Below are 15,164 nucleotides of genomic sequence, written 5' to 3' on the forward strand. Positions count from 1 at the left end.
ACAGCTATTTCGACATCATTTTTCAGTCACTGCACATTGAGCCCTGAGAGCATTGAGACATCGATGGAACAGACACCAGGCCATTAAGCTTTGTGAAAAGACTAAACTTGCATTAGGTCTCTATTCACAAAAAATTATATATATGCACAGTTACCATATTGCATAATTGTTGGGCTGTGTACATGCCCACCTACCAAAAAAAAGGGATTCACAAAGAAATCATGGAGAACGTATGACATGCACCGGGATAGGCACATCTAAAGCCACTAATGGTTAGTTAAGCAGTAAAAAACGTATCAGCAACATGCTGGGAAGAAAACTATTTACAGGAGTAACAAGCATTTGCAACACAATGGGTCTCGCATTTACTCGAGTTAAAGCTATTAGCTTATAGACTCCTAACCGGACTTTTCTTGCCACATAAACTGAAAAGTAAAACAGTTTCATATAAGCGAGCCGACGGCCACCATGAACGCAAAGAAAACACACGAAAGGCAACAGAAGTCCGCTCGCAGTAAAACTTATCCGCAAAAGTGCAATTATCCATGTACCCACAAAAGTGCTATTATCCATGTAACCGGCAAAGTCCAAATATCAATGTAACAGGGTTGATGTCATGCAAAGCGCTCGACTTCTACCCAGCGAGATCGCGCTGCCTAGGAAATAAAGAGAGTGCAGAAACCATACAAAAAACATGGAGCCTCGTATTTTTTCAGTAGTTGGCCGCTGCGCTCCAGGCAGGCTAATCACCGGAAGAGACATGACTTATGCATGGCTTCCCCTTATGAAATCAAGCTAGTTTTAAAAGTCAAGCCAACAAACCAGCCAAACGGATGGGCTTGACATGGGTGTGGTTGAAAGCCCACAAAGAGATTACACCAGGGACGGAGCGCTTTGCACTAGACCCTAAAAAGGACTGGACATCAACGCCCACATCTATACATGCACTCTGAAACATTATGGCAAAACATGCAGTGGACTGGAGGATAATCCACCTGACTGATTCTAGACAAAAAAGTTCTTCACTTGAGGTGAGGAATAATCATGCAATAAATATAAAGAACAATGAGCCATGGTCTCTCTGGCGATATCCTATACTGAGCCATCACTCATGAACAGAGGATGAACAGAAGAAAAAAAACAAATACCAAGTCATATGGCCAACACATTTACACATGGTGCCACTCCGCGTCAGCATCATCCCACCCTAGAAATGACGTTAGGACCCCTATATAGCTGCCTCCACAACCTGCTGATGTTAGTTTCTTTCTGATCTCTGTCTGTACTGCTGGATGTGGAGTCTTAAAAACCAGATTGTGACAATTTGCAGATTTCTAAACTGAAATCCTGATAAAATGGACTAAATGAGTTGATTTCACAGAACAGGAGGAGGCAGTGGTGTAGCGAACCTTGAGGGGGCCTCCCTGCAAAGTACCTTGAGGGGGCTCCCTCTGCCCTGGACCCAGTCAGTGGCCTGCTGCCCGTGCACAGTATACTGTGCTGAGGGGGCACCCTCGAGCTCAGCCCTCCCACACCGCAGGGACTCTGGGGGCCTTTGTTATGCAACTGGGAGGAGAGTTGGGCAGTGAGGAATCTGAAGTTAGATAATCAGAACAAACCAGAAAGAGCATTACTGAAGGTAAGTAACTTGTTCTTCTGATGAATACCTCTAACCATAGATTCCTCACCTTGTGAATAGATACCAAAATAGAACCTACCCAGGTGGTGTGCAGGACCCTGTGGGACCGACTGGGCTAAAAGTCCCTTCCTCCGGATCTGGATTTCCAGGCATTAGGGCTTCATAAATCTATGGACTGATATTCATGTAGCCGCCTGGCAGCTGTCTAAGACTGGCACATGGCACACTGGCACAGTGGTAACAGTCTTCACTTTGGTAGAATGTGCCCCCATGCTTTCTGGAGGCTGCTTTTTGGCCAGACCATAATAAATCTTGCTGAACAAAATGGTCTATCTGGATAGTGTTCTGTTCAGTATCACGTTGCCCTTTTTAGCCTCAGAGAAACCCAAAAAGCGATGATCATCCACCCGATGTTCCCTGATGCAGTCAATGAAATACTCAGGTCGACAATGGAATTGTTCATCCTCCTTGCAGGGGTGAGGTGGGAAAAATAAAGCTGATAGGGTGATGGACTGCCCTATGCGGATGAGTATGAGAACTTTAGGGAGAAAGGCAACTTTTATCCAAAGAACCAGTTTGTCCAGAGACAAGTAGGCATATGGCTGCTGTGACTACTGAAGAATATGCCTCCTTTGCCACTTCCATTAGGAGACCAGCTGAGGTACTAGATCTCACATTACCTACTACTGAGGTCTAAACAAATGTCCTTACGGACGTGCTCTATTCAGGGCAGACCACACATGAGTCTCTCCTTTCCTTTAATAAGGCCCTCACGAGAATCAACCGGCACCTAGGGTAAACCAGGATCTTGTCCTCCAGTACACAGGCATATTGCAAGGCAGCACAGGCCTTCTCCGGGTACCCTACCTCTTCCTTCAGCATCCCTCCCCAGAACACCTGTTGGTACAGGCTTCCACTAGTAAGCTGAACCCCAACAACTCCAGAAATCCTGGTGGTACAGGCTTACACTAGTTGATTGAATCCCAATGCATGTCTGACTACCCCACCAGACAGACACCTGAAACACATGGAAGTGTTCGCTAAGAGAATATTCTCCTCTGCCAGCCCTGCACCTCAAGTAAGTGAACACTGAAAGCTTTCTGGGGATACTCACATGCAGTATGTGACATGGTGGCAGAGATATTGCCAGCTCCTCTAGGAGACATTAAGCCCAACCAGCAGCACCTTATCCAAGATGGCCAGGACTTAGTGAAGTACTCCATTAGACTGGATGGGTAGGCTTCTGAAATGAGAGGATTAATGGCTCCCCCTCTGGCATCAGCGACATCAGTGCTGAAATCAACTGACAGGGTTGTGGCATTGGTTGTGGCACCGTAAGATGTGTGGGGTTCCACATTATGCCTGAAGTCGAGTGCACTTTGGTGAGAAGGCAAAGACCTAGTTCACTACCTACAGGTATGTGGGGAATTGCGTGGCTGACCATACACAGCAGGGCCTGGCTGCTGGGCATGGCCTGTGGCCAGTCCCTGTGGCCAACTGCCCTATCCACCCAGCCCCATGCTGTGCACAGCATTTGGCCATGCACAGCCGGAGTTGGCCCCAGGGCCTGTTTCTCTGGGTGGGAGAATAGGTGTGAGAGGGTGTCGCTGGGTGCGAGAGTGGGTGTGAGAGTGTCTGTCTGTGTGCAAGAGTGGGTGTGAGAGTATCTGATTGTGCTCCAATAGAAGAAAGATGCATTCACTTCCACAAAGGATTTCATATCATTTTTCAATATGGAATCAGCAAGTCAGCACACTTGCTTTGCCTTCATCAAGCCTGGGAGTTAGGGTCATTTGTCAGATCCAGAACTGGAGCTTCAACTGGGGCACCTGCTGCATTCATACTTGTAAGTGCTTTCTGTTGAGGTTTAGTTTCTGTGAAATGAGCATCATGCCCAGAACGGAAGCTCATGTGCTTGTTTATCCAACACAAGTCCACAGTTTACACAAAATGCCTATCCAACGTTGGTTAAGTGTGCATTGTGGGGGAGGTGGGCCATACAGCCCACCTCCCCAGTCACATCTCGGCTCTGGGGACCCCATCTCCCGGGGCCCAGCCTTAACATATTTTTTGGGGGAAAGGGGGAGCAGCACAGCTACCCTCTCTAGGCCAGTCTTGGTCCGGGGGACCCCAACCCTCAGGGCCCAGCCATCTTTCCTGGGTGCCCTCAAGGGCACACAGGGTGCAGTGGGACAGCAGGGGGAGCCTCAAGGCCCTTGTGATCAAAATTAGCTCCCCACCTCCTGGCATTGCTGTCACAGAGAGGGAGCTGCTAAAGATAAGGCTTCCTCTCTATGAGAGCAATTGATTCCTCCGCAGTCAGAAACCTTCACTTGCAGCAAGTGAGAGCTGTTGACAGCTCTTACTTGTGTGAGCAGAATATTTGCTCTGACTTGGCAGGAGTTTTCAAAGGTCTCACCAAGTCAGACAAAACAGCTGTGTCCCAGGGTTGGGCAGGAGCCAGAACTGGGGGGTGGCGGTCCGCAGGGCTATTGTTGGCTCCTCCAGGGGGGGCCACACAGCCCTCTCCAACATTAGAATTTGCCCCAAGGAGGTGGCAGGTCCCCCCATTAATAATTGTTAGCCCTGCAGAGGTGGCTGTGAGGGGATGTGCAGTCCCCCACATACAATTCAACTTTAGTCACAGGAAGTTGTTGGTCCCAAGGGAAGCGGCAGTCTGCGGGGCCATGGGGGGGGGCCTGCATAATTAAATATGATTCCCAGGCAGATGCCATTTCCCGGGTTATAAATCAGCCCAGGAGGGGTCAACGTATGCTCCATCCTTTAATTATACATGCCCCTGGAGCCTGGTCCACCCGGGGGCTTTGGTAAAACAATCACAGGAGACCACACTTTTTTTGCCTCAAACTTGCAAATTTCTCTTGAAATTGCAGCAACATTTGTCTTTTAAAAAGTGCTTTTTTGCCCTGCGGGTCCCTCTGTGACCCAAGCACCAGAACTAAGGGCGTTCCTACCCTCACCCTTTTTATATTTTAAAATCTTTTTTCTGGGCTGAAGCTGTCTCCCAAGATGGCTGCCAACACTTCCTAGTTGAAGTGCTGGCTGGCAATCAAGTTCTGCATTTTCCTGCACAAGCTTGTTATTATTTGTGAATCCTTCGCGCCTTTAGATAGCTATACTTCTTTTTTTACATTTCAAAAACTACTGAACGGATTTCAACCTAATAACAAAAAAGCACTATTCTGGACCAAGAGTTACCCTCCTGCCAAATTCAGTATAATTCCATCCAGCAGCTTGGGCTGTAGTTGTGTCTAAAATCCCTATGGAAATTATCATTTGAAACACACTTTTTTTTACCCCCCTCCTTTTTCTTGGTGCCCGCTTGACGGATCACCCTGAAACTTCCCATGTACAGCAAGTTTCCTGCGAAAACTGTTTTTGGGGAAAATTTAATGAAGATCCATCAAAAGGTGCCAAAGATATAGGCAAGTCAAAAAACTTTTTTTCAATGGAAACATGGTACTAACTATTACTATCTACTGGTGAACGCCAGTAAGCAATATATATAATGTATATTCATATTTGTGTACACAGATAGAAATGTGTTGTCTGAATTTACATATATATATATATATATGTATAGACAAATACAAATATATATATATTTTATATATATATATATATATATATATATATATATATATATATATATATATATATATATATATAAATAAAAAATAGATAATACTACTAAAAGCATGGTAAAGACCCACAGTGTAATACAACACTTTGTGAAGGTCTATGCATTGTATTGCATGCATGGCAAATGCATGCATGCTAGCATCCTACATCCATTATTTTTCCATGAAATGTGCAAGGAATAGCAGTTCAGACTAGGTGACATTTTTCATTTTTTACTAGATCACAAGAGCCAGGTGTGTAATAAGAAAGGACTTCCTTATATGTTTTTGGTATAGGATACATGAATATCAATAACCTTGTTGCCTCTGCGTGCCTACGAATGAAGTCCACCAAATGTGTTTAAAAGGATATCATCCCACACCTTTTTTGTACTAGCACCCCTGGGCCAAATAAATATACAACAACTCCCACCAGCCAAGTTGCAGTAATTCATTCTTGTAGGAAAGCTAGTATAGAAAGACTCACAAAGTATACAAAGAAGCTTTGCTGTTTAGCCATTAAATGCCATAATGTTTTTCTCCAGTGGTCTACATTTAGCCCTAAAAACTATTCCAGCAATTAAATTTTACCCTGAAAAAACATGGAACATTATCACCACCATTAAATTCTTTGTCCTGAGAAAGGCATGGATTACCATGCACTGGGCTGAAATTTATACAGAGAACAAGACTCCCATTTTTCAGGATTCTGAGTTAAGTTGCTAATGTTTTCATTCAAACACTGTCAGTTTCTGAGCTGTGCTGTATGCAAGGTGCTCACATTCTAACTCGCCGTACATGTGCTGCACACTTTCACTATACCCCTCTGTCCCCCCCTTCACTTAAACAATGGGCACACAGCTTGGTTCATAATAGAGCTGTAAATACATTGGGCCCGATTCACAAAGGTAAACTTAGACTTTTGTTCTAAGTTTAGACCAAAAGTCTAAGTTCATGACTTTTCGGTATTCACAAACGTAATTTACAAGTAGTATCTTTACATCTGCACTCGGAGCGGAATCTCCTCACTCAGGGCGGAATCTTCACCCCGAATGTGGAGATTCCACTCCACACCCAGAGTGTAATCTCTGCACTCGGAGTGTACGCTCCGCACCCGGAGTGGAATCTCCACACTTTGGGGGAAGGGACTCTTAGCCTGAGTGCGGAGATTCTGCCCCAAGTATGGAAATAAAGATTCTACTCATAAATGGCCAAGTGGCCATTTTGTTGTCTTGTCAGTGTGTGTGTGTGTGAGAGTGTTTTTGCCATAGAACACCATTTTGTCTTTGTTCTCCATGCCATATGGTCAGCAGCCATTTTGTGTAGTCAGTGTCTATAGACGTGCATGTGTTCTTTGTTGTTCATGCCTCCTTGATTATAGTTGTTTAAACATGTAGGCCTTTTGTGTAGCCAGCCTATGTGCTTTTGCCATAGGCCTGCATGTGTTGTTTGTTTTCCATGCCTCCTTGCTTGTTGCTGTTGGAACATGTGGCCAGTAGCCATTTTGTATAGCCAGACAGTGTGCTTTTGTAATAGGCCTGCATGTGTGTTTTGTTTCTTGTCCAGACCTTCTTGATTGTTGTTATTTGAACATGTGGCCGGTGTCCATTTTGTGTAGCCAGCCAGTGTGTCAAATCCTTTTTTTCTAGTTTTCAAAGCCGTTTTTAGAGACATTGATGGAAGAGGGCAATCCTTTTAGTTTTTTGTTCCTTTTTAAAAAAACTTTTGGCACAAATATAAGTTTAGTGTGCTTGAGGATCATTATGGTATGTTTGTATTGTGTTTATATAATATATGCATTTTTTTTCATTTTCACCTGCACCTCCTCGCCTTTCAAAAGGTTTTCCATACTCCCTAGTGAGACACCAGCAATTAAATGTTTTTACATTAAGATTTTTCTCTGCACCCCGCCTGCCATTAGTCTCACCAACATTCATTTTTATTCAACTTTTCTTACACCCCCTGCCTTTCGCAGGCCTCTTAGGCCGTAGGTGCACACCAGCATTAACCTTTTGAGGATTATGCCATTTTCCTGTGTACCTCCTGCCTGCCATAGTTCTCTTAGGCTATAGATGCACACCAGCATCAATTTTTTAAGAATTATGGGCCAGATGTATGAAACTTTTTTGCATTCGCAAACGGTGCAAATCCCAAAATTCGGCCGTTTGCGAATGCAAAAACGTGGTCTGCGATGCATGAAAGGCATTCGCAGACCAAAAATAAGAAATCGCAAAAATTGCGATTTGTTGTGTTGCGACCTGTTTTTGTGAGTCGCATTTTGCGATTCGGTATTTCCAGTAGGAAATACCGAATCGCAACATAGCCGCTTCCGGGCCACCAAAGAAGGAAATTTTTTAAGAAATCGCTAATTCCGAATCGCAATTATGATACATGGCCTATTGCGACTCGGAAATATCGATTTCTTAAAAATCACTATTTGTGATTTGCAAAGCCATTTCTTCATACATACGGCCCTATGTAATTTTCCCAGGCGCCCCCTGCCTGTCACAGACACACACCAACATCCCTTGCCTGCCATAGGTCTCGTAGGACATAGGCACATGTCTGCATTAATTATTTAAGGATTATTAAATTTCTCCCTGCACCTCCCTGCCACATGTGTCTCACCTTAGAGGCACATAAAGCAAACTTTTACATCTGTATGATGTTATCCTATTTGAAATATTACATTATGGTTCAGCTTGGAATGGATACACTATTGTTGTTTATTATTTGGGATAACCTCACTAAATTATAATGTCTATATGAATAATTCAAACTGCAAAACTTCCACATTTCACTGAATGTTTTTCTTGTTGGTTTGCTTTTAGGTGCTCAAGAGACATCACCCACAGTACTGCCAGACAGAAGGCCAACACAAAGTGGCACCACACCACCTGAGTCCTCCTCTGCTGTTGCTTGTGCAGCTAAGTGCCAACTGACAGAGGTCGAAGATGGGCCCAAAGAAAGTTGTTCATGCCAAGAAATTGGCCAGTGAAGACATTAAGAAGATGAAGATTGCCACCACTGGTATGCCGCTCTCCACCTTTTTCAGGAAATGTGATGTGCCAAAGACAGCAACAGTTCTTTCTGAAGTAGAAGCAGAGAAGGAGTTTGGGATTCCTGCTAAGCAAGATGTAGCTTTTGAACGATTGGTTTACAATAACCAGCAAGAAAAAAAAGGCTACTCTACCATCTTTTCCAAGCCCCCTCTTCTGATGATCTGGACATGGATTGGAACCCGGGCTGAGTCTGAGACCTGCCACAAGAGACTAGGGAAAAGGAAAGTTACTGAAAGCTTTTGAATTATGGAAAGTGAGAGTGATGAAGACAAGCCAGTAATTGCCAGTATGGTAAGCAGTTCAAAGGACACCGAGATGATCTCTCCTATTCAACCTACTCAGAGGGATGTGTGACTGGTTTCACCAGCACCACCGCCAGCTTCCATATTTATAAGGCCACCAATTATACCTACAACCACCACTTCGTCAGTTAAGTACCCACTGCAGAGAGGCTAACAATACACCCACCCACCTCCAGTTCATCAGGCATTGGCACTGGCATACTAAAAAAGTTCTCTTCCCCAGTTTGGAACTTCTTTACAATTAACAAGCAGGAGGATAATGTTGCAGTATGCCACCTGAGTGTTCATCAAGGTAAGCCTGGTTCACAATATGGTACTGGAGGCCAAACATCCCATATAAAAAAATCACACAATCCAGAAGGAGGAACACCTTCAAAAGGTAGCTGGTGGTGATGATGGCGGTGGTGATGAGAGAGGAAAAGTAGCTCCAATCATGGCGACAGGATGAGGAAGAAGAGAATGACAGTTTTATACAACGCATCGCTGTCACCTGCAGTGCAGTGTGCCAGCATCAGGAAACTCCAAATGGCACAAGCCTCAGATGCAGAAACCACTGAATACAGTGATTTCCTGAAGATGCACATTGAGTCTACTGCCTCCTGGTTCTATCTAGAAATTGCCTGTATTAGTGGCACCACAAAAGAAAAAACCCAATCTACTATTAAGGGCATTCTTAGGGAGGAGGTGCCCTATGAAGGTAACCACCCAATGGCAAATCTGCACAACTGGAAGCTAAAATATTAGCTCTGGACCTCCTCCCTTTTTACTTTGTGGAAGTGGGCTTTTTAGTATTTGTGGTGGCCATCTGCTCCAAATGGAAGATTCCCAGTTGGACCTATTTTGCCAGAGTTTTTGTTCCAGCACTCCATCAAGATGTGCTGTAATTGGTTGGCCAAGCTAAGCAGCAGAGTGCTGTTTACACTATCCACCAGACAACAGACATGTGAACCAGTTGTCAAGCAACTGATTACATGTGTATCATAGCACACTGGATCTCTTTTGTGGGGTTAGAAAACAACTATCTGCAGGTCTCAGCTCTGAAGAAACTTTTAAGGGCATTCGGCGGCATGCAACGGTAGTGATGTTCACCATGGAGAAATCATATACAGCTGCAAACATCTTGGAAGACTTTAACAGCAAAGTGTTTGAATGGCTTTGATCCAGAGGTCTCAGAATTGGATTTGTTGCCTCAGACAATGGCAGTAATACAGTCAAGCCCATAACAAATGGTGGGCATTTCAGGGTCCTGTGTTTGGCACATTGCATCATACTGATTTTGCAGGACTTTCTAAAAAAAGAAGACATAGTCAGCAAAATACTGGCCACCGGCAGAAGAATCTGCATTCATTTCAGTCATACTTTTAAAGCCCTGAAGCAGTTTCATATCATTTAGGGTGCTGACAGAGTACCAATTAAAACCCTCATATAGGAGGTGCCAACATGTTGGAACTTGACATATTACATGTTGTAAGATCTGTTTGAGCAGTAGAGACCAGTCAGCGACTCTGTCCTTCAAACAGGAAGGGATGCAAGTGGGAAAAGCATGACCATGGAGATGGACAAATTGGGGCTAGTCAAGCACCTGACAAAAATGATAATTTCTTTTGAGGTTTTCATATGTGAAGTCAACAAGCAGGACATTACGATGAGCCAAGCAATCCTGTTGTTGCATCTGCTACAGGACCAGTTACAAAAGGTTGGTTCCGAGCATAATCATTCACTTTGCTGATAAAACAAGGCTGCACAGAGTAATCATATCCTCCAAAGATACATCTCTACCAACATACTTGATAAACAGTACAAACAACTACATCCCACTTTCATTCATATTCCCGAAGGACTTGGATTGTTGAGCAAGCAAGAAACCTGGAAGTTAGAGTCCCAGGCAGAAGTTCTCCAGAGAGAAAAATGCTGTTGTCTTACAGCGGTCAACACCAACAACAACACCAGCAACAGAAGAATCAAACCTAACCTCTGCAAGGGCTTGGTTTCAAGTGGCAGGGATTAAGTCAAGTGCAGAGGTGAAGGCAACAAAGGTCGAGCAAGTGGCAGCACCAATGACCTTTCAGATGATGGTCCAAGGCTGTCTGGATGGCCCAAAATATGTCTACATAGATCAAAACCCATTAGACTATTGGTATGGGAAGATGCACCAATGGCCAGAGCTCATCAGACTTGCAAAAAAGTATCAGGCTTGTCTGGAAGCAAGTGTGTTTGGTGAACATGTGTTCAGTGTAGCTGGCACAGTTTTCACAGTTAGACAGGCCAGTCTCTTGTCTCAAAACGTGGAGAAATTGAACATGATTGAAAGGAACCAACACTTCATACCACAAGATGGCAATGTTCCTAAAACAACACAGGAGGAAGATGAGGGTTATTGGTCAGGTTCAAGTGCTTTAGCTGACCAACTTCTGAGTAAACCACCTTAGTTTGAGGACAAACTCTATTTCCTTGACTGAGTAGACTGCAGTAGAACTTTCACATTATTGTTGAACTGCTTAGCAAAAACATAGATATAGCTAGAGGAACATTTATACAATTGGTAGCTGGCTTATGCAACCCCTCCATTAGTTTCACATGTATGGCCAGAATAGTAGTTGAACCAGTGTGCACAGAAGAAGCCTCCCCATTCCCTTCAAGGACACGGTGACAATGCCTCCCATCCCTATCCTTCTTTTTGTATTGACTTGCTCGGCTGCCAGTGTAAAGATCATTAATTTACAAGACTGCCATTGTTTGTTGCTACCATGGGAAAAGAATAGTTGAAATGGACAGATGTGTACCACCATGCTTGAAACAGATATCTATTGCACCAATGAGTGATATTGTTGTGAAGCCATTTTCGTGATGTCTCTGGGCATGTTATTTTAGCAACTAGGCCTGCTGCTTGTGCCCTTTAGCATAGTAACATTTTATTCTGCTTCATGTTATTATTTTAGAATCGCCAACATTTGTGGTGGTGTTTTATTTTCTTTATCTAATTGATCTTTCACCTACGAAAGCATTACATTTTTAGGACAATATTTTTTCAATCTGCTTTCCTTAAGGTTGCAGTGCAATAGGATTGTCAACACAAGTGGTACACTGTGTCTCTAGCATTAAGAGAAATTCACATATTTTTATGTGGGAAATTTTCTCAGAACATAAGTTTATAACCACACTTTTCTGTCTCATACACATTAGAGGGAGATTCCAGCCAGAAGACCACAACTGCATGCTGTCTGACTTCATTACAGCTGCTTGCTGAGACCACCGGTTCCCTGGCCCGCATGGGGATGGTGTCTCTATAGATAACAGGCATCTTCACCACTGTCATAGTCAGGTACGGGGGTGATGTCTTACCAAGGGGAATCCTGGAGGGTGGATTAGAGATTATCCTGCTGTGCTCTAACATAGCTTAGGTAGTAACAGCATGGTGGGACTTTTCCTATGTTTCACTTTCCTTGTCACCATTTTGCTTCTAGTGTGTTTCATCATTCTAATTATTGCATTTCATGCCATTTTATCTCAAACACAGCTATTTTAATAACCTTGCTCAACCATTCCCTGCCTCTGTTTGTCTTTGGAAGTGAAAGCCTAATGTAACTGAGAGAAAAGGCTGAGATCTGATCCACCACGATTTCCAAGAGAAGTCATTGTGTCATGCGACCGGTTGCCACAAATCATCCCTGCTCTTGGGTGGAGATGAGGCACTGCGAGATGGCCGAGAACAGATTAGGCCGACATTAGTCACTTGAGCCCTCATTATGACCCTGGCGGTCTTTTGAGCATAGGGTTAATGTGGTGGTATCACCGCCTACAGACTGGCGGTATTTACTGCCACATAATGAGTGTGGCGGGTTGGATGCTGCCAACCCGCTACATCTCCACTCATACTGCCATGGCTGTATGAACCACCGGGCCGGAGATGTATATCTCTGACCTGGCGGGCCACAGCAGTTTCCCAGTGGCATTATGAGCCAGCCAACCGCCATGGTTTCTGTGCCGGTATCACCGCCACGAAAACCATTGCAGTAGGGCTACCGGTGACAGGGAACTCCTTCCCTGTCCCTGGTAGATGGCTCCCCCACCCTACTAGCAAGCACCTGATTCCCCAACCCCCTACACACATAGCACCCCCACACCCCTACTGTCACAGCGCCCCAACCCCTTACTATCACAGCGCCCCTATGCTCCTCCCCACATGCATGCACACATACACCCACATGCACCATGCATACACCCATTCACTGACACTTCCATACACCCATTGACTAACACTCATCCATACACGCATTCACTTACACATACTCACATGCATTCACTCACACATACTCATGAGCATTCAATAACACGCATTCACTCACACATACATGCATTCACTCACACACATTCACTCACACATACTCACACGCATTCACTCCCAACATTCACTCACACATACTCACGCATTCAGGCGTGCATACACAAATACATCCAAACATGCATACTTACACGCATACACACTGACATTCATACATGCACTCACTCACACAACCATGCATACACCACAACACTCACAGTAGCATTCACCCACGCACACACACATTCAGACACACATGCAGACACCACACACTCACACACAACACCCCCAGCCTTGCTGCCCCCCTCCCCTGTCGGACGCCCGACTTACCTTGTCCAGCAGGTAGGTCGTCTGGCAGGGAAGGGGCGCTGCTACCGCCTTCAGCGCCACACCAGCAAGACACCGCCAGGCCGTATTACTGGTCTTTATACGCCTGGTGGTGTCCTTCTGATGGAAAGGGGCAGGTGGTAGCACCACCAGGTGCCACCGCCCACCACCCTAAATGTGGCAGAAATCCAGTAGTAACCATATTATGGCGGTCTTCTGGCACCCGTGGCTTTGGTGGTCTCGTTTAGAGTTCCCCAATATTCAGGTGATGGTGTCACCCAAATCCAGCAGCCTCAGTAGCATAATGAGAGCCAATGTGACAATTTATATCGAGTGAGTGTGAGTTACGTTGATTCACGTAGTGGCAGACAATGAGGGTGTGGGTCAACTAATTTGTAGACTTTATTTCAAAGATTTGCAATGTTTGTGGTTTGATGGGTGATTCAGCTGAATGTGATTGCCCTTTTCACACTTAGCTAGGTTTACTTACATGGTCCATTCCTTGCTGTACTTTCTTTGGGTTTCTTCAGAGACCAAACCGGTCTTCAGAGACGAAACCAGTCAGTTTAGTTAAACAATCTACACAAAATGCTCAAACTGTATTCCTCTTCTTGTTCAGCAGCAGCAGTGAACTACAGGTCTATCTCTCTTTAAATCTTATTTGGGTCGGGACTCAAAGTCGGGACTCAGGGTGGGACTACCTCAACAGGCAGAAGAAGGAAGTTATAAACAATGCCTATCTACTTCAAATGAAAACCAACATGACTCAAAGAAGCTTAGTTAGCCCTGTGGACTGGAGACAGGTATATTGATTTGGGAAATGTTGGGTAGTGTGCTAGCTCAAATGTCAAACCCCTCTTATTTAGTAGTTGTGGTTGGGTAGAATTCAACTGGAAATGGTCACATATTGGGAGTACTTGGCTAAATGTTTGGATAGCTGTGAGATAGATCAGCCAGGGACAGGCACCTACTTGTCAGGAGTGGGTTATACAATTATTCGCACTTCTCAGTTAATTGCACATGAGTCATGATTGCAGGAGCCTATGCTCTTTCTCTGCTTCTTAAGTCTTATGAAGCACAGCTCAATTTAACATTTCTATTCAATATACATGTTCTTTTGTTAGCAATCATAATTTATAGAACTGTGTTGGTCCACTCACTAATTTAGTACTTTTTTAAACTAAGGGACTTAACAATTAGATAAACTTAGGTGTCTATGGCTGAAGAACTGTTTGTAATGCATTTACTAACTGAACTGAACTGTCTTGCCTTTATTTCTTCCCACAACAGATTTGATGGTGATATGCTGCTCAACAACCAGATGAATGTTGCGTGTTTTTCTTTGTCACACCTTTCCCCAACTCCCCGTTCCCATCCATTCAACAAACTCCTAACTCTCTTCTCTGTGATATATTGAAGTGTGACTAACAAATTTACACCACAAATGGATCACACACTTGGTGGGGCAGATGTGGTGAAAGCAACACCAACTCAATGCAGGATCTTCTCTTACCTGAGCAATACAATAGCCCATGCCAGGCCCACTAAACCACCCAGGTATGATAGGGACACCAACATCAACATGATACAGAGTCTTAGTTGAACAATAACTGTCCCCATGATAGCTAGTACTAGTGTGCACAATATGGCCTGATTCAAAAAGGAAACGTCAAGCTACACTTTTGGTGTAAGTTCACTCTTGCCATTTAAATGAACTACCAACAGCTTTATGAGTAATACAAAACCCTAGTAGTAGCTAACTTGTAGTAAGTAATAGTAACTCCTTTTAAAATTATAGGGATTACTTACTACTTGCAAAGTTACTGCTCATAAGGTTACTGATGGAAAAGTTATTAATTGTAAACTTACACT

This window comes from Pleurodeles waltl, chromosome 5 (assembly GCF_031143425.1).
Source record: "Pleurodeles waltl isolate 20211129_DDA chromosome 5, aPleWal1.hap1.20221129, whole genome shotgun sequence".
In the NCBI taxonomy this organism is placed as follows: domain Eukaryota; kingdom Metazoa; phylum Chordata; class Amphibia; order Caudata; family Salamandridae; genus Pleurodeles; species Pleurodeles waltl.